The sequence below is a fragment of the Pleurodeles waltl genome, chromosome 8 (genome assembly GCF_031143425.1).
Source record: "Pleurodeles waltl isolate 20211129_DDA chromosome 8, aPleWal1.hap1.20221129, whole genome shotgun sequence".
Lineage (NCBI taxonomy): Eukaryota > Metazoa > Chordata > Amphibia > Caudata > Salamandridae > Pleurodeles > Pleurodeles waltl.
Window position 1 is genome coordinate 1,316,816,283 of NC_090447.1, and position 19,690 is coordinate 1,316,835,972.

The window sequence follows — 19,690 nt, forward strand, 5'->3', positions numbered from 1 at the left end:
AAGTTGCTGAGAATGTATTCTATATCCTTTCCCAGGCTATTATTGCTATGTAGTAGAAACTGTCCCTGCCTGCTTAGTTCTATGTGACTATAGAGCACGGTTATGAAGAAATGATTTTTCACATTTTAAGAAAAAAAAATAACAAATTGTTTAGTTCTGAAAAATGAAGATCCTCTGGCAAGCAAGTTAGTTTCAGACTAAGCTACATTTATTCAGTTCATTAGTAATAAAGTTGTTGTTGAAAAACTGCCTTAGGTATATCGTTGTCTGGGAGTGACTTTTCACAGGAAAATTTAAGATTAGCATTTTAATTAATTTGTAGTGCCCAATGAAAGTTCTAGAATAAATCCCTCTGGAACCTTGCGTTCCCTTTTAGAGGGGCACTCAGGGGCTATTGGGCCCAACTGTGGTGGTTGTGGCCTTTTACTCCTGATGTCCTGTGTCCCGACTTACTGTGGATTCTGAGAAACTGCGCCAAGTTCCCCTTCTGCACTTTACTCTCAGGGTATGCATGATCTAAGCATTTAAATGACCATTTGGGGCGAAGGTGTGTGTTTGGATACAGATTAGTGAACACAGCTCACAACTCACAATGCTCCGCAGCGTAAGCAGGAGGCCACTGTCCAGCCAAAAGCTCACTTTTATGACAAAAGAGAAGCACTTTTTTCTCGTGCTGCCCACACAAATGAAAAATCTAACATTCACAAACACTTACACAATCTTCTCTTGAGGTCGGGCTACAGTCTCTCTGCTGGTTCCCTTACCCACTCACTTCTTGCATTGGTGATCTTGGAAATTTCCCACTCACAATTGGTAACATCAGGGGATGCCCCACTAGAAATATGAGTTTCAAAAGTCCACTATGACTCTGATTTAAAGTAGTGTTTCAGTGCACACATGCTTGAATTAACCACAGGTTTCCCCTGGGGCCATTAGACCTGAAACACGTCTTAACTCACCGGCAGGAGGGAAGAGTTTGAAGTCCTGGAGTGAGCCCCGTCCGAGGGTACTCGTAGTGGCTCCAGCCCAATTCAGTTGAGTTGGCCGCATAATCCGCAAGAGCAGCCTTTCTTCCACATGGTCACTGCCCTGCAGCGATCAGCTGTTTCTTGTGGCTTCTCCTTCGGGGCAGGAGTTCCTTCTCTCCTCATGGAGGTGGAGAGGAGGGTTTGCGGTTGGCCGCAGTCCTTGGTTCTTCCGGTGGCCCCCTTCGATGCATGGGGTAACCTTCACTTGATGTCCATGGGCTGCAGCCCAGTCAACACCGCAAAGTTATCTGCGGCTACTGCACATGGCTGTGTTTACCATGGTGGCACCTCCTGGCATACGGGTTGCTGCACAGCTACTGCATATGGCTTAAGCCCTTACTGCTTGCCAGTCTTTCACACAGCTTTCTTCATGCTTCATCAGTCCTACAAAGACCGGATTGGTGCAAGTCATTTCCTCACACCTCACACAATGAGTCCACTTGACAGGACTCCCCTATGGACCTTTCTCTCCCCAACGCTCCCCTATGGACCTTGATCTCTCTAATGCTCCCCTCCTCCTAACAGGGCTCACTGGTCTTGGCAAGCAGGCAGGTATTGGTGATCCAGGTCAGGTGGTCTAGGATTCTCCGGGTGATGTCCCATCGCGCAACTGGGAGACTAGCAGGCCTTGGCCCCCAATCCTGGTCACAGGCTGACATCTGATAGAGCTTCCTTTGTTCACACAGCCTATTTGGCTGCTTGGCAGATGACAAATATTGGGGTCTGAAGCCCTCCTTATTATAGTCCATTTCCAGACACCACATGTGATTTATGGACTAAGAGCCTGATTTTGAACTTGGCGGATGTAATACTCCTTCACAGACGTGAATGTTATCCCATGTCTTGCGATCTCCATAGGATCTAATGGGATAGCAGTACAGAGGACAGGATATCTGTCAGGCAGATGTGACAGAACTTGGTGGAGACGAATACTCTAAGTCAGGCTCTGATTCTTTGAAGTTTAATGCTGGGGTTCTGCTTCTTTTGAAGTGCACACTCCTCTGCTCCCTTTTCCTCTTAAAAAGCAATCTATCACAGCCGGGTTGTCTCTGAAGCTGATAGTCCTTCAACACAGGCCATGGAAGCCATGGAAGTGACTACAGTTCACACATGGATGCTAGACAAAGTGATATGTGCATGCAAAGGTTAGCCCAGGGCCCTTAGCCCTATTCTTTGTGATTCTCTCATCAGCCCTATCTCCTTCCTGAGATGTGCCCAGGGCCCCTGTAGGAAGCTGACCTGGTGTGTGGTGGACACTTATGGTGTTTGTACTTATCTAGGAGTGTAAAGCTCTTGCATTACCACAGCAGTCACACAGTAACTTATCACACAAGAAAGGAAACACACAGTGTTCCAAAAATAAAGGTACTTTATTCCAGATTACTTATAGTCAGTCCCCCAACTGGAGGTAAGTACTCACACTATATATATATATATATATATATATATATATATATATATATATATATGTATGTTCGATGGCATGTGTAGCTGCAGATACACATGCTGTGCACATCCCGCCATCTATATATATATGTGTATAAAAATATATGTGTGTGTGTGTTCGATGCATAGTCCACCATCTAGTGTTGGGCTCGGAGTGTTATAAGTTTTTTCTTCGAAGAAGCTTCTTCAAGTCACGAGATTGAGTGACTCTTCCCCTTGGTGATAGTGAGCATGCACATTGAGTCCTTTGTTTTTCTTTCTGCCGTTTGGTTCGGACGTGTTCCCTCTTGCTCCGGTAGATCTCGGTTATGTAGTATCTGAACTTCTCTATCTTTTCCTTTAACGTCTGTATCATTTTCTAACTCGTTTTCTGACTACCCTCGATCGGATTGTTATGTCTGGATCGACTAAACGCCCTTTCGGGCGCTCGCACCCTTCTCAGGCCTTTTCAAGTCTACTGTGTCACAGGCTCATGGATCGGACTCCATTTCGATTCTGCTCACAGTGCCATGCCAAGTTCCCCTACACCGACCAAAACTCGGTGTGTAACATCTGCCTATCTCCAGATCATAAAGAAGAAACCTGTAAGGCGTGCCAATCTTTCCGATCCAAGAAAACCTTACACAACACCTTTTCGGGACACTTTTTGTAAGCCTCAATTCAGAGGAGGTTTTAAATCCCAAACATCAGAGGCCTCTACATCCCAACAAAAACAGGTACAACAATATTATTCCAGGGGATCTTTCGGGGGCTCCTGTAGAGGACACAATTTCAGAAGTAGGGACAAATCCACTGCCACAAGAGGCGCCTCCACCTCATCAAACAGTGACTTTCCATCCCCACACAGCACACAGCTCCTGTGGGAGGAAGACTGCAATATTTTCACTGTCATTGGCAACAAATTACATCAAATCAATGGGTACTTTCAATTATCCACAATGGTTATTGCCTAGAACTCCTCTACACTCCACCAAACATTCCCCCTTGTTCACACAGGCTTTCCTCCACACACATTGCTCTGTTAAAGCAAGAGGTAGAATCTCTTCTACTCAAAGGTGCAATAGGGGTAGTACCCATCAATCAACAGGGAACAGGAGTATATTCTCTATACTTCCTCATACCAAAAAGAAGGATGGCACTCTCATGCCAATCCTCGATCTCGGACCTCTCAATCAATATACTCTCTCAGAGCATTTCCACATGGTTACTCTTAGGATGTCATCCCGTTGTTACAAAAACAAGACTACATGACAGCTTTAGATCTAAAAGATGCTTACTTCCATATTCCTGTACCTCGAGCACACTGCAAGTACCTGAGGTTTATAATAGCAGGCAAGCACTACCAATTCAAAGTGCTACCCTTTGGTGTAACAACAGCACCAAGAGTATTTCCAAATGCCTAGCAGTGGTTGCAGCGTATCTCAGAATACAGTGCATACACGTCTTTCCCTATCTAGACAACTGGTTAATAAAAGCCAGTACCATTCAAACTTGTCAACACCACACGCCATACACAATCAATACCCTACACAGTCTAGGGTTCACAGTCAATTACCAGAAGTTGTGCCTTCAGCCAGCCCAAATACAAGCATATCTGAGAGCAATTCTGAACACTGAGTCAGTATTAGCTTATCCAAACCCACAAAGAATTCAAGCATTCAACAGTCTCATATCGCACTTCCAATACAATCCAACTTACACAGTAAGATTTAGCATGAAACTCTTGGGAATGATGGCATCTTGCATATCAATCGTACCGAATGCACGTCTAAACAGGAGACCCTGCACCAGTGTCTCTCACAGCAATGGTCTCAGGCACAGGGTCAACTTCATGATCTAGTGTTGTTGGACCGCCAAACTTACAACTCTGCAATGGTGGAATCACACCAACTTAATGAGGGGACGGCCATTTCAAGATCCTGTGCCACAGGCCATAATCCCCACAGAGGCATCAATGTCCGGTTGGAAAGCCCATCTCACCAATTTTACAATACAGGGAGAATGGGACTAAATCCAGCAGACTTACCACATAAACCACTTGGAATTGCTGGCAGTGCTATTAGCAATCAAATCATTCCAGCACAGATCACACACAAGATAGTCTTAATAAGGACAGACAACATGACAACAATGTATTGTCTGCAAAAACGGGGGGGGGGACACTCAGTTGTCCCTTCTAGCACAAACATTTTGGAAGTGGGCAATTCATAATCTCATTCACCTACTAGCAGAGTACATACCAGGGATACACAACCAACTAGCGGACCTCTTAAGCAGGACGCAGCAACAAATACACAAATGGGAGATTCACCCACAAGATAATCCATAATTTCTTTCAAAAGTGGGGAACACCAAACAGACCTGTAAACCCCAAAACATTAATCCACTTAAGGCATCCATACAGGATATTGTATGCTATTTGCTTTACTTACAAAAAGCAAATGTTGCATATTCATTTATTAAAATGAATTTAACAGCAATATCGGCCTACCTCCAAAACAGACAGCATATCTCTGTTTAGAATTCCTGTCATAAAAGCTTTTATGGAAGGCCTAAAAAGAGTTATTCCATGTAGAGTTCCACCAGCTCCAGCCGGGAATCTTAACATTGTGCTCACAAGGCTTATGGGTCCACCATTTGAACCCATGCATTCTTGCACACTTCAGTTTCTCTCATGGAAAGTCGCCTCTCTAGTAGCGATCACTTCCTTAAGGAGAGTAAGTGAAATTCAAGCATTCGCTTTAGAAGAGCCCTTCTTCCAAATTCACAAAGACAAAATAGTTCTTAGGAAAAATCCAAAATTCCTACCCAAAGTGATCTCACCATTTCACTTCAGTCAGTCAGTGGAATTGCCAGTCTTCTTTTCACAGCCAGATTCAGTCGCTGAAAGAGTTCTCCACACTCTTGGTCTCAAAAGAGATCTAACAACTTTTTGTGGCTTTTCAACAGCCCCATAAAGGTAATCCCATTTCCAATCAAGGATTAGCTAGATGGATAGTAAAGTGTAATCAAACTTGTTATCTTAAAGCTAAAAGATAACTATTAGTAACGCCTAAAGCATATTCTACTAGGAAGAAAGAAGCTTCAATGGCATTCTGAGGAAATATACCAATGGCAGACATATGCAAAGCAGCCACATAGTCTACACCACACACATTTACAAAACACTATTGTGTGCACTTGTAGTTTCACCAACAAGCAAATGTTGATCAAGCAGTGCTTAAAACACTATTTCAAACTGCTCCAACTCCTACAGGCTAGCCACAGCTTATTCTAAGAGGGGACTGCTTTTCAGTCTGTGCACAGCATATGAATCTGCAGCTACACATGCCATTGAACGGAAAATGTAACTTACCTAGTGTACACCTATTCGTGGCATGTAGTGCTGCAGATTCACACTGGCAGACTATGTACAGCATGTGAATCTGGAGCACTACATGCCACGAACAGATGTACACTAGGTACATCTTGTCTGTCTATCTATCTATCTATCTATCTATCTATCTATCTATCTATCTATCTATCTATCTATCTATCTATCTATCTATCTATCTATCTATCTATGTGTGCGATGGCATGTGTAGCTGCAGATACACATGCTTTGCATAGTCTGCCATCTAGTGTTGGGCTTGGAGTGTTACAGGTTGTTTTTCTTCGAAGAAGGTCTTCGAGTCACAAGATCTACTCCTCCTCTCGGTGGTAGTGCGCATGGGCATTGAGTCCTTTGTTAGATTGTCTTCTTTCTGCCTTCGGTTTGTTTTCTTTCTGCCGTCTGGTCTGTATGTGTTTCCTCTAGCTCCAGTAGATCTCGGTTCAGTACTATCTGAACTTTTCTCTTTTTTTTCTATAAATGTCGGTTTAGTTCTCGATTGGGTTTTCCAATCTTACATTTGATCCGATTGTAATTGTCGGGTTTGATTACACACCCTTTACAGGCGTCCTCACCCTTATTCGGCCTACTTTGATGCGTGGTAGTTGAACAATGTTAGGCTGATGGAATGGATTCCGTTTCGCTTTTGCCGTTGGTGTGACACCAAGTTTCCATACACCAATCTGCACTTGGTGTACAATCTTGGGCTCTCTCCGGATCACAGAGAAGAAAACTGTGACGCTTGTCGATACTTTCGTTCAAAGAAGACTCTGAGGGATTGAAGAGCACGTCGGTTGTAGATGGCGTCCAACGCCTGACACCTTTGGAGAAGAACACGCACAACCGTTTCCATCGCAGACTCCGATTCAGATCGAGATTCTGATGTCGACAGCCAATCCATCCTACTGGCGCAGTTCATGAGTACATCAGCCCCTTCCCATCAACCAAAAAGACTTCAGCGCTGGTCTTGGGTCCCCCGCTGCTTGCGTCATGGTCAGACCTGAAAAATACAATTGGATGATCAACCCTCTGGTTCGGCGCTGAAACAAAAGGCCAAAGTGCATTCGGCACCGACCAAACAGCTTGCCACACATGTTTCGGGATCGAGACAAAAATCGAAGACTTCCACCTCGGAGCCAAAAAAACGAACAACACTTTCGGAGCTGACATTTTCAGACCTACTCAAACATTTGGTATCTAGACTTTCAGAGCTGAAACCTGTGGGTGGAAAATATGCTCCAGTTACTGAGGAGTCTTCTGCAATAAGGCCTATATTGGAAGTTATGGACGCTAAACAGTGAAAAATCCATATACATAAGGACACAGGAAGAATCATAGCCTCTCCTCCTCCAACAGTCAAAAGAAAATTAACTTTCCAAGAAACTTTAGAAACTGGGCCTCCACATGCTAAAATATTTAAACAAAAGGAGAAATCAAAGGCACCACAACAGCCTTCCCCACCACGTTCTCCTTTACGTCCTGCTTCTCCGCCACCAGATTTTCCACCACCTTCACCTACACAATGTTCTCCACAATCCCCTATCTCTGCATATGGGAATGGTTTATGACACTCAACAGGATATAGATCCATGGGACTTGTCTGAAACAGATCCAATCCCTCCTAATGATCCTGATTTATATGCCTCAAGACCCTCTCCCCCTGAAGATACCACTGCTTACAATCAGGTTATAGCTAGGGCAGCTGCGTATCATAAGGTACAATTACATACAGATCTCATTGAGGATGATTTTTTATTTGATACCCTAACATCTACTTATAAGGAGTATCAGTGTCTCCCTATGGTCCCAGGCATGCTTAAACATGCAGAAAACATTTTCAAGGAACCGGTTACAATCTAGAATTATTACACCAAGGGTGGATAAAAAGTATGAACCTGCACCCTCTGATCCGATTTTTATTAGAGCTCAAATACCACCTCTGACTCTATATTCGTCAGTGCAGCAAGAAAGAGCAAATAGCCAATCTACAGGGGATGCTCCTCCTCCAGACAAGGAAAGTCGTAAATTTGACGCAGCCAGAAAGATAGTACCAACTCAGGCTGCTAACCATTGGAGGATTGCAAACTCTCAAGCACTGTTGGCAAGATATGATAGAGCTCATTAGGACCAAATGGAAGATTTGTTACAGTACCCTCCACCAGAACACCAGAAAAGGGCACAACAGATAGTAACAGAAGGGCAGGCTATTTCTAATAATCAAATCAAACATTCCCCCTTGCTCACACAAACTTACTCTAGAACATCTCAATTTATTAAAACAGGAGGTACAATCACTACTACTCAAGGGTGCCATAGAGATGGTACCTATATCCCAACAAGGGTCGTGAGTGTATTCACTATACTTTCTCATACCAAAGAAAGATGGTACTCTGTCCAATCTGAGATCTCAGACCTCTCTGTCAGAACACTTTCACGTGGTTACTCAAGACATCATTCGCCTGCTACAGAAACAACATTACATGACAGCATTAGATCTAAAAGATGCTTATTTGCACCTTCCCATGCATCCAGCACATCGGAGATTTGCGTTTTCCTCCGCACGCCCGGATAGAGAATCTAAAAGTCTGGATACACTTGGGAAGAAGATTTTTTCTTCCCCCTGCCAAGCATTGCAGTCCGTGTACACCGCATGCGTTTTGGGCCATTACTCCCACTTGTGTGGGATACTGTTGCACAGGTGCTGCCACAGGTCCCGGAGGAGGCCCGGGGTGTACTCTGACAGTTGCTGATGAGGGAGGCGCAGCAACATTTATCATCTGTTGTGGATTGGACACAACCAATTGGCTCGATAGAGAGGTTTTGTTGACAGTGGCCCTGAGGTGCCAAACCTGGCTGGAGGATGTCTGGCTTTTCAGGGGATGTCCAGGCTACTTTGATGGACGTGCTCTTTGATGGCACCCATCTCTTCAGAGACGAGGCAGAATCTGTGCTTGAGCACTTCAAGGATACTAATGCTAGGGCCAGGTCCTTGGGCCTCACTGCAAGCCCCTTGTCCCCCTCATTCTGCCTTCCACCCGTTTTGTGGCTACAGAAGAGGTCTCCAACCTTGTGGATCAGGGAGCCAGTGGTCTGGCCAGTCCACCATGCCGCCCCCGCCCCCCTGCAACAGCCTCTAAGCCTTCCTATTCTGACTCTACACCTAGGGCCAGTCAGAGGCAGGGTCCGCCATCACCTGTGGGTGAGTTTTGCAGATAGTCTGAAGGAACTACACTCTCCCCTTAGAGACTACCTTTCCATCCATCCATGCCACCATCCTAACATTGGATGACAGAGGATCACTTATCCCTTCTTCATGAGGAAATTACGTCTCTCTCTTGGCCAAGGGTGCCTGTGGTTGCTATTCCAGCTACTTTCTGGTGCCTGAAAAGGACAAGGGCTTCCACCCTGTCTTGGACCTTCGATCCCTCAATCTTTTCCTCAAGAAAGAGGAGTTAAAAATGCTCATTATGGCTCCGGTTTTATCTGCCCTGGACTCAGGAGATTGGGTGGGCGCGTTGGACTTGCAGGATGCTTATTTCCATATTCCCGTCCTGCATCCCCACAGAAGTTACTTGTGGTTCACGGTAGGCCACAAGCCCTTTCAGTTCACTGTGCTCTCCTTTGGCCTTACCAGTGCCCCTTGGGTGTTCATCAAGGTGATGGAGGTGGTCGCAGTGCATCTGCGCAGATCTGGCATTTCAATCTTTCCCTATCTTGACAACTGGCTTTTGAAGGTGGGCTTGCCCATGGCTGTTGTCTCCCACCTCCAGACTATGGCGGTCATCCTCCATTTGCTGGGGTTCACAATAAACATGCAGAAGCCACACCTGACTCCCTCTCAGAATATCCCTTTCACCTGAGCTGTTCTAGGTACAGTGTGGTTTTGGTCCTATCCTCCCAAGCAACGAGTCCAGGATATTCAGGCAATCATACCGAATCCACACTTGGATTTCGGTGAAAATTTATTGAGGCTGCTGGTCCTCATGGACTCCTGCATCCTGATGGTGACACATGCCAGATGGCATATGTGGGCTCTGCAGTGGGACCTGAAGTTCCAGTGGGTGCAGCATCAGGGGAATCTCTGACAAGGTCCAGATTTCTGCGTAAGATCTGCAGTTGTGGTTAACGAACCGTGATTGGGTCATAGGCAGATCCCTCTCCCTTCCTCACCCAGATTTGACGGGAGTGATGGACTTGTCACTCCTGGAATGGGGTGGCTATCTGGGAGAGGTGGAGATCCGAGGCAGCTGGTCTCCAGCAGAATCCGGACTCCACATCAACCCGATCTGGCTAGCATTGAAGGCATTTCTTACCTTTGTCAAGGGGAAGATGGTGCAGGTGTTGACGGACAACACAGTCACCATGTGGTACTGCAACAAGTGGGGTGGGGTCATGGACCCTTTGACAGGAGTCTCTGAGTCTCTGGATATGTCAAGACCAGCAGGGCATATCCCTGGTGGTTCAACAGCTGGCGGGTTCTCTGAAAGCCAGAGCAGACATACTCAGCTGAAAATGTCTACCAGATCATGAATGGCATCTCAATTCAGAGGTGGCACAAAGTCTCTTTCAGCAGTGGGGAGAGCTGTGGTTAGATCTCTTCGCCGAGAAGGTGCTGTGTCAGCAGTTTTGGGTGTTGGAGTTTCCAAAGCGGCAATTGCTCAGACGCTCTTCATCTTGAGTGGTACTCACGTCTCCTGTACGCCTTTCCACTCATAGTACTTCTGCCCAGATTTCTCAAGAAAATCAAGAACTACTGAGCCAAAATAAGCCTCGAGGCTCTGCACTGGCCACTGAGATTCTGGTATCCCAAGGTATTGAGCATGTCCATCTATCCTCCGATCAGACTGCTCCTTATGTAGGATCGTCTGTTGCAGTCTGCACCCTTGTCCACTCTCTACCTTCTTGCATGGATGTTGAGCTGCAACAGTTGACCACCCCCCTGCAGTCTGTAATGTAATCCTGGCATCCAGGCAGCCCAGTTTCGCCCGTCACTGGAAGAAATACGTGACAAGGTGCTCAGACACGTCTAACTCCCTTTCTGCCCCCCTCACTGAGGTCCTGTTGTTCATCCTTTCTCTGGTCCAGCAGGGCTCTGCTATGGGTACTCTCAAAGGTTATTTGTCTGCAATTTGTGCTTTTTTGAGTTTGTCTGGTAAACCTTCTTTGTTTAAATCCCCTATTGTACAGGCTTTTCACTTCGAAAACAGCCTTCCTAGTGACCATTACATCTGCCCACAGGTAGAGTGAGGTGCAGGCATTGTCATCTGAGGCACCCTACCTTTCCCTCTATCCTGACAAAGTGGTGCTTTGCATTAGGGCCTCCTTTCTGCCAAAAGTGGTTGCACCCTTTCATGTAGGCCAGTCCATTACTTTGCCTACCTTTTTTCGCATCCCCCACATCTCTCTAAAGAAGAGAACTAACTCCACCGCCTGAACCCAGAAAGAGCATTTGAGTTCTAGCTTGATCATAAAAAAGATTTCTGGTATTGGAGCTCTCTCCTTTGGGAACTGTTCTTTGGTAAGTGTAGGGATAGACTCTTGACATTGAACAAGACAGATGCAGAGTCCTATGACCTAAAGAAGGAACCCTGATTGAGGGCTTTCGACTCACCACTTGAGAATATAGGTTATGGAACACTCAAAAAAAAAAAAAGAGGTAGGGTTTTCAGTGAAATCACTAGGTGACTGGCTAAAACGTTCCAATGAGCGTGATTATGAAGGCTTTATAATTCAATTATGAAAGATTATCCATTGCGTAATTGTGTTCAAGAGAAGTTACATCAGTACCTGGTAGACCTAGGCCCGCTTTGACCTCAGGAGTTTGGGAAGAAGGCAGACCACTGGGTCAAAACAAGGAAGGAAAGAGGCCAAAAAGCCCTTCCAAGGGGAAGATGATGACCAGTCAAAGAATAAAAACAAAGTCACCCAAAGGCCCCCAAATAACTTCTCGGGAGGGTGGGTACAGAGACTCTTCCCAATCCAAGGGTGGGTAAAATGGTAAAAACTGGGATCCCAAAAATACTTGATGCCATGACTTACACGATTCTTGGACACCGAACTGGAGACCCTACCTGCTCCCACAAAAAGAATGCCTCTAGTGCACCTGCAGTAAATACAGTGGTAAGTCTCCAGATGGGATTCTAGGTAGGTCCTGACCATGCTGGTGAACCCACTCCCACTAAGGCAGCTCTAGTTTGAGGGTGGGGTGGATGTAGCTGCCCTGGCTTTCTGGCCTAGTAATCTGGAGCGACACAGACAACAGCCACTTATAATGGGATTATGGTTGAAGCCCTTAGAGACACTGGTGCCAGTGTCACCATGGTGACTGGGTAACTGCTGTCCTCAGACCAATACTTTACTGGTGAGAAATATAGTGCTCAGTGCTGAGAATCAGGGTAAGGTACACCCCATGGCGATGGTATTCTTAGAAGGGGGGGTACTGGCCAAAAGAAGGTGGTGGTATCTCCTGCAAACCCTGTACAGTATCTGGTATCCTCAGCATGGGCTGAGGTCAAAGGAATGACCCAGGCTGCTATGTTTGGGTATACCTAAATGGGTGTGTATAAAAGCAGTAGCCCAATGCAAAGCCCAGGGTGAAAAAGTAGAGTTGAAATCCAGAATAATGGCCCAACCTACAAAGGGAAAGGCCAAGAAGTTCCAAACAGATACCAGATCAGGTTCCTTGTCCTCAGGGAGAAGACCTGTCAGCCCCATAGGGAACTGAGCCCCAGGAATTTGGGCCTTACACAGCAGAGCTCTTGGGCCCAGCGGGACCCTCTAGGGAAGATCTTTGCCAGTGGCAGAGGACCTGTCCCACTCTAGAAGGCCTGAGACAGCAAGATGCTGATCAGATAAAGGGGATATCAGTGGCTCCCACAGGACCTATTGGGAGGAGGGACTCCTTTTCACTGATGCCAGATACCCCATACCTGGTGCCACTAGGAGAGTGGTAGTGCCTCAGCAGTTTAGAGTTTCCCCTCACTTTGCTCATGATATCCCCCTAGGTGGGCATCTTGGCCAGGCTACAACATGGAGTATGTTGGTAAACCACTTCTACTGGCCCTGTATGTCCCAGAAGGTGAAGGAGCTTTGCAATTCCTTTACCACCTGTCAAGTCAGTGGCAAGACAGGTGACTACCCAAAGATTGGCACTGTTGGTCCCCTAGACCCTGCAACAGCATCAAGAAACTGATTTATACTGGTCGTAGTGGATCATGTTACCAGGTATCCTGATGCAATACCCCTGAGGACTACTACTGCCACTGCATTAGCTAGTGCCCTCATTTGTATCTTTACCTGCTTGGGCTTTCCTAAGGTGGTGGCGTCAGACAGAGATACAAACTTCATGTCTGGCTACCTGAAACACATATGGGCTGAATGTGGTGTGACCTGTAAATTTACTCCACCATAATCACCCACAAACCAGTGGCCTTGTTGAAATGTTCAGCAAGACATTGAAAGGTATGATTGGTGGACTTCCTGAAAAACTTGGAAGGTGATGGGATGTCTTACTTCCATGCCTGCTTGACACTTCCAGGGAAATGCCACAGAAGAGAGTAGGTTTTCCCCCTTTGAACTTCTGTTTGGTCATCCTGTAAGGGGACCACTTTGTCTTGTGAGCTAGGGATGAGAGAGACCTCTCGGAGAACCTAAACAGAATATTGCGGAGTATGTGCTTAGCCTTCGCTCTTGAATGGTTGGATACATGGCGAAAGCTTCTGATAGAAAGTGGGGTCTCTAGTTGACAGGGGAGCTGGTGGATTGGATTCATGAAAGGATTACTGAGTTAAGGGTTTGTCTTGTGGAGATTGTACAAGGATTTCTGAGTTCTGTTGTGAAGAGTGGCAGCCAAATTCCCCCCTCACACACCCACGCCACTTCCTCCCCCACGCACACAGTGCCAGAGGGGTGGTGACTTTGTGAAGCACCTACGTTATATTGTTTATGGTGCAGGGAAGTGTAGGTTTGAGGTCTGAGCAAGATCCTGACATGTCAGGCAGAAAGAAAAGGGAAGTTGGATGTGCCCCTTTTTAAGAGCTTTAAGGTGCAGGGGGGAGCGGTTCCTCACTCCGGCCTTGTAGAGAGCGGGGGCACCTCCTTTTGTGGGTTTACAGCCCCCGTAGCGATCATGATGATCCCTGGAGGCAGGGGGCCTCCGAGATGTCAGTGTGGTGCCGGGTGGCGATCCTTGGAGGCAGGGAGCCTCCACAATGTCAGTGTAGTATCAAGTGGGGATCTCTGGAGGCATAGGTCCCCAATCTTCACTGCATTAGCAGTCCTGAAACATGTTTTTGGGGGTGGGGGGGGGTGCTGCTGAACTTGGTAGCACAGTCAGTGCTGCAGGCCCATTAGTAGCATTTAATTTACAGGCCCTGGGCACAGATAGTGTGCTTTACTAGGGACTTAAAAGTAAATTAAATATGCCAATTGTGGAGAAGCCAGTGTTACCATGTTTGAGGAAAAAGCAACTGCACTTTAGCACTGGTCAGCAGTGATAAAGTGCCCAGATCTTTAAAGGCCAGCAAAAATAGGTAGAAAACACAAGAGGTCAGGGGGCGCACATTTAGGGGAGACCATGGCAAGGCTGCCAAACTCCCATCACCTCCCCCCCCCCCACCACTCTCCACCTGCTGAAAGTGGGGAGAGCTGCCCAACCCCTTGAAAGTTCTCTTCACACCAATGCTGATGGTTCCTTCACCTTAGTGGTCTGTTCCAGGGTGATATTCCACTGTAAAGTCCATTCCTTGTAGGGAGATGGACCACCTTAATAGTTAGGGGTTCTCACCCCCTCGTCTGCATTAATTCTCTGAGGGGCTTGTGGTCTGTCTGCACCCAGAAGTAAGTGTCAAACAGGTATGCCCTTAGCATCTTCAGTGCCCAGACCTCAGTGAAAGCTTTCCTTTCAATTGCGCTCAACCTTTGTTCCCTGATAAGTAGCCTCCCGCTGATGAAGGCTACAGGCTGTTCTACGTCATCTTCATTTAGCTGTGAGCACGGCCCCTATGCAGTGCTCTGAGGCATCCGTCTAGACAATGAACTCATTTGAGAAGTCTGGGGCCCTGAGCACAGGTGCCGTGCACATAGCTTCCTTGAGGGTGTTGAAGGTTTTCTGGGAGGCCTCTGTCTAGAAATCACCTGACAGGGCTGCCTTTTCAAAGTCACCTCTGTCTATTAGGCAACAGTGGTGCCACACCCCTTGACAAATCTCGTGTAGCATCCGGTGAAGCCTATGAAGGCCCTCACCTCCGACTTGGTCTTGGGAGGTTTCCAAGCCAGAATGATGTCAGTCTTGGGTTGCAAAGGCTGCACCTTTCCACCCCCTACTTGGTGTCCCAAGTAGACCACAAACCCTGCCCTATCTGGCACTTACTGGCCTTGATAGTCAGGCAGACCCTGAAGCACTTCTCATAGATGGCCTAAGTGGTCCTCCCAACTGGAATTGAAGACCAAAGTGTCATCCAAGTAGGTGGCACTTAAGCTTTCCACTCCAGCTAGGACCTGATTTACCAACCTCTGGAAGATGGCAGGGGCATTCTTTAACCCGAAGGGCATGACCCTTCTGGGGCAGAGAATACTGATCGCTCTTTAGCCCCTCGGTCAAAGGGACTTGCCAGTACCCAGACGTTAGGTCAAACTTGCTGAGGAACCTGGCAGCCCCAAGCCGATCGATGAGCTCTTCAGCTCTGAGGATGGGGTGCACATCGGTCTTGGTCAGTCCATTGAGCCCTGAGAACCAGAGCTTAGGTGTGGCACCTGGTGGGGCAGCCTTGGGCATCCGCACCACTGGGCTGGACCAAGGGCTGCTTGAGTACTCAATAATCCCCAGTGCCAACATTTTGGAGACCTCCTCCTTGATGTTAGCCCTCACCTTATCAGATAACCTGTAGATTTTGTTCTTTACAGTAGGACTGTCCCCAGGTTCTATATCATGGGTGCACCATGTAGTGAGCTCTGGGGTAAGGGAGAACTGTGAGGCAAACTGCTCCAGCAGCTGGTGGTAGTCCGTCTGTTGGTCTGGGGTTAGTGTAGGGGAGAGGTTGACAACCCCCACTGACCCATCCTACTCCTTGGGAGATAGGAGGTTGAGAGGGGTTTCACTCTCCTCTTCCACCCCATCAATCACCAAGAGTATGGTCACTTCGGACCTCTTGTTGTGGGGCTTGAGACTGTTCACATGTAGAACTCTGAAGGGTTTTCTAGGAGTTTTGATGTCCACCAAATAGGTGGCATCACTCATCCACTCCTTAACCTCAAAGGGCACAGACAAGCAGTCTTGCAGAGCACAGGGCTACACGGGCTCCATGACCCACACATTTTGGCCAGGCTGAAACTCCACCAAAGTAGCATTCTGGTCATACAAGCGTTTCATGTCCTCCTGGCTGGTTTCTAGTTTCTCTTAGGCGAGCTTCCTGAAGCTTGTGGTCTGGGTGCTGGGGGCCCAGAGTGTAGCCGACCACATCCTGTGGAGCCCTCCCAGGAGCTTGCTACCAGCTCTCCTTCACCAGAATGAGAGTCCCTCTCACTGGGTGCCCAGACAGTAGTTCAAAGGGGCTACAGCAAACTCCCTTCTGTGGTACCTCCCTGTAGGTGAATAACTGGCATCGTAGGATAACGTCCCACTTAAGTCTCATGCGTTCAGGTAAGCCTGCAGTCATGTCCTTCAAGGTTTGGTTGAACCTCTCAACCAACCCATTGGATTGGGGTGGTAAGGAGTGGTGAACTTATAGGTCACTCCACACTCCTTCATGTAGTTAGATACCACCTCCATGGGGAATCCCACATGGGAAAATATCCCCATCAGTGCCCTGGCCACTACGGGTGCAGTCACTGTTCTCAGAGGGAAAGGCTTACAGGTACTGGGTGGCGTGGTCCACCAAGACCAGAGTGAATCTGTTGGCCATGGCTGTCTTGGGATCCAGAGGCCCACGTTGATGCCTGTCTGCTCAAAAGGGGTGCCAACGACTGGTAAAAGCTGTAGCGGGGCCTTACACCCCCAATCCGACTTGCAACTTGCTTGGCAGGTCTGACAAGACCTGCAGTAAGCAGCAGTGCGCAGTCTCATTTGAGGCCAGTAAAAGTGGCTGAGAAGCATGTCAAAGGTCTTGTCCTGCCACATATGACCTGCCAGTGGTACATCATGAGCCAGACCCAGTAGGAAGGACCTGTAGCACACCAATACACGTGTTGCACAAGGCTCAGGATCCTTAGGCTTGTCATACAGTAGATCATTCTCCCAATAGATCAGGTGCTTGTCAAGGGCTTCAGCAGCTGCCTGGGCCTAAGCCTGCTGCTGAAGGCCCTCCCGAGTAGGGCACATCCTCTGTGCCTTGCAGAATTCCTCCCTGGTTGGACCCTTTTCCTACTGCCAGTTGGATAGCTCAGGCAGGTTCCCCATTTTGTCTATGTTCTCTCCCCTGCAGGTACCAGTGAATCCCCCCTCGAGGTCAGCCTCTTCCTGGACAATGGGAATTTCTGGGATGGGTTTCCCCGCACCCCTTGCCCTCCCTCTGGTTGTCAGTACCCTGGGCCATAGTTTTAGGCTCCAGGTCCCTCTGACCACCCTCTTGTGCTGCCAAGGACCATGTGGTCAGGCATACCCACTGGGGTAACCCCATCATCTCCAAATGGGACCTGAGCTCCACCTCTTTCCAGATGGTGTGCTCCATGTCGTTGCCTAGCAGACAACCGACAGGCATGGATGCCCCCTCTCCCCCCCACCCACCTCAAAGGTAACCTGAGTCGCTGAGTAGTGGCTCTTCCGGTTGTCAGCAACAACCACCTGGTGAAACGCATTAGCAATCCCCTCATCCGAGGACAACAGATGACGCCTAATGGTGGTCATGTTGGCTCCTGTGTCCCTCAGAGCTTCCACCATCTGCCCGTTGATGGTCACCCACTGCCTGTACTTCTTAGTGTTAGCAGGCATGTGCATTCTCTGGACCACCTCTCCGTCACCCAGGGACACTAGGGTTAACTGTACCTCTTCCCCAGCACTATCTAGGGACATCTCCTGAAGCGCTTTCCTAGCAAGCTTTCTGGGATCAGTCAACTTGCTATCCACACGGTGTTGGGGCAGTTCTGGAAAGCAAAGATTGAACAGGTGCTCAGTCGCAAATAAATTATACAACTCCTGATAATCTGTTACTCCACTGCCCCTTAACCAACCTTCTAGTGCCTTGCAGAATCTACCCAGTTCTGGTGTGGAAGCTTTTGACGCCCCCTGAAATTCTCCCGGTATTTCAGTGGGTTAATACCAAACTTCCTGATCAGAGCCTCCTTTGTGGCGGGATTCCTCACCTTGTCATCCTTTGGCAGGGCCAAGAGAGCATCCCTCTCTTCACTAGGAATGATCCCCCACAAGCCAGCCCCCCAGTCCTCCTCGGTGACCTTGTGCATGCATAGGGCAACCTCATAACCATCTATCAGGGTTATCCCCCACCACAAATTCAGTTGCCCTATTCCTGGGGATGTGCACCTTAGAAGATACAGTAGTATTTCTGCCACCATCCTTGCTGGACCCTGTCTGGCCTTGATGTCCAGCTTCTTCAGGCTCAGCTCCTCAGCCAGAATATTTTTTTCTCCTCCAGAGCCAATCTCCTCGTTTCTCCTGCATGGCCCTATCCTTCTCCATTTGGAGCTTGGCCAGCTCTAGTTTTAATCTTCTCTCCTCCAGCCTGACCTCCAGCTCTTCTGGAGGGCAGGCACCCTAAAAGGGGCCCTTAATCCTGGGAGTAAGTTGCTCCCTTCCCCCACAGAAAGCAGTCCAAGGTTTCCAGCCAGACCCTGGTCCAAGTCATCCTCTTTCTCCTCCTCAGCCTCCTATGAGGTCTCATTTTGCCAAACCGTGGGTTTCAGAATAGGCTTTTAGTGCCTTCTGCAGTTCTGCCTTTTTGTGCTTTGCAGGCAGCCTAAATCCCCTACAGAAATTCCTGAGGTGGGCCACAGTGTACTCCTCCAGCATGGCCAGCTCAAATTCCATCCCTGTAGGTGCAGATGCAGACCCTCCAGCCACAGACATGATTTAGAGCCAGAATAGAAAATGGCAATCAAGGAGCTGTGGAAAAAATGCCAATTGGGAAGGCTAGAGAGGGGAGAAAAAAAGAAAACTGGTCTACGTGCAAGTTGTAGTGTTCACATGGTTCCTGTAAGGCAATGCAGAAATAGAAGTCTAATCTTTCAGCTGCCACCATTGTTAGAAAGTGGGGTCGCTTGTTGGCAGGGTATGCACCCTGTTGAAGTAGGGACCACGATCCTAGTCTGGGTAAGTCAGATGCTCAACCCAACTCGACCCGTGCTCACCCCTTGGTAGCCTGGTACAGAGCAGGTAGGCGTAACTCAGAAGGTAACGTGTGAAGTATTTGTGCAACCCCCAATTACAGTAACACAGTGAAAGGCACTACAGAGAGACTGGGCATGCAGTTTGAAACAATATATATTTATCTTATTAATTAATAGTTAAGACCAATATGACCGAAAGAGCCAATACGCAAGTAAGATCTACACCTTATGTTAACCTTGCAACTTCATTGGGGAGTTGGTGGATTCATGAATGATTACTGAGTTTGATAAGGAGATTGTACAAGGATTTCTGAGTTCTATTGTGAAGAGTTGCGGCCAAAGCCCTACAGTGCCAGAGGGGTGGTGACTTTGTGAAGGGCTAAAGCTATAGCGCTTATGCTGTAGGGAAGTGTAGGTCGGAGGTCCAATCACATCCCAACGTGTCAGGCAGAAAGAGAAAGGAAGTTGAATGATCCCCTTTTATGATTTTTATGGTGCATGCTGGGAGCGGTTCCTGAATCCGGCCTGTAGAAAGGTGGAGGGGGCTCTCTTTGTGGGTTTATGCCCC

At 47.7% G+C, this 19,690-nt stretch overlaps 1 protein-coding gene across 3 annotated transcripts in view; it reads left to right on the plus strand.

The window, feature by feature from the left end:
* The window catches only part of RDX (radixin), a 506,777-nt gene that overhangs the window by 244,297 nt on the left and 242,790 nt on the right, over positions 1–19,690 (plus strand). The gene's annotated exons all lie outside the window — the stretch shown is intronic.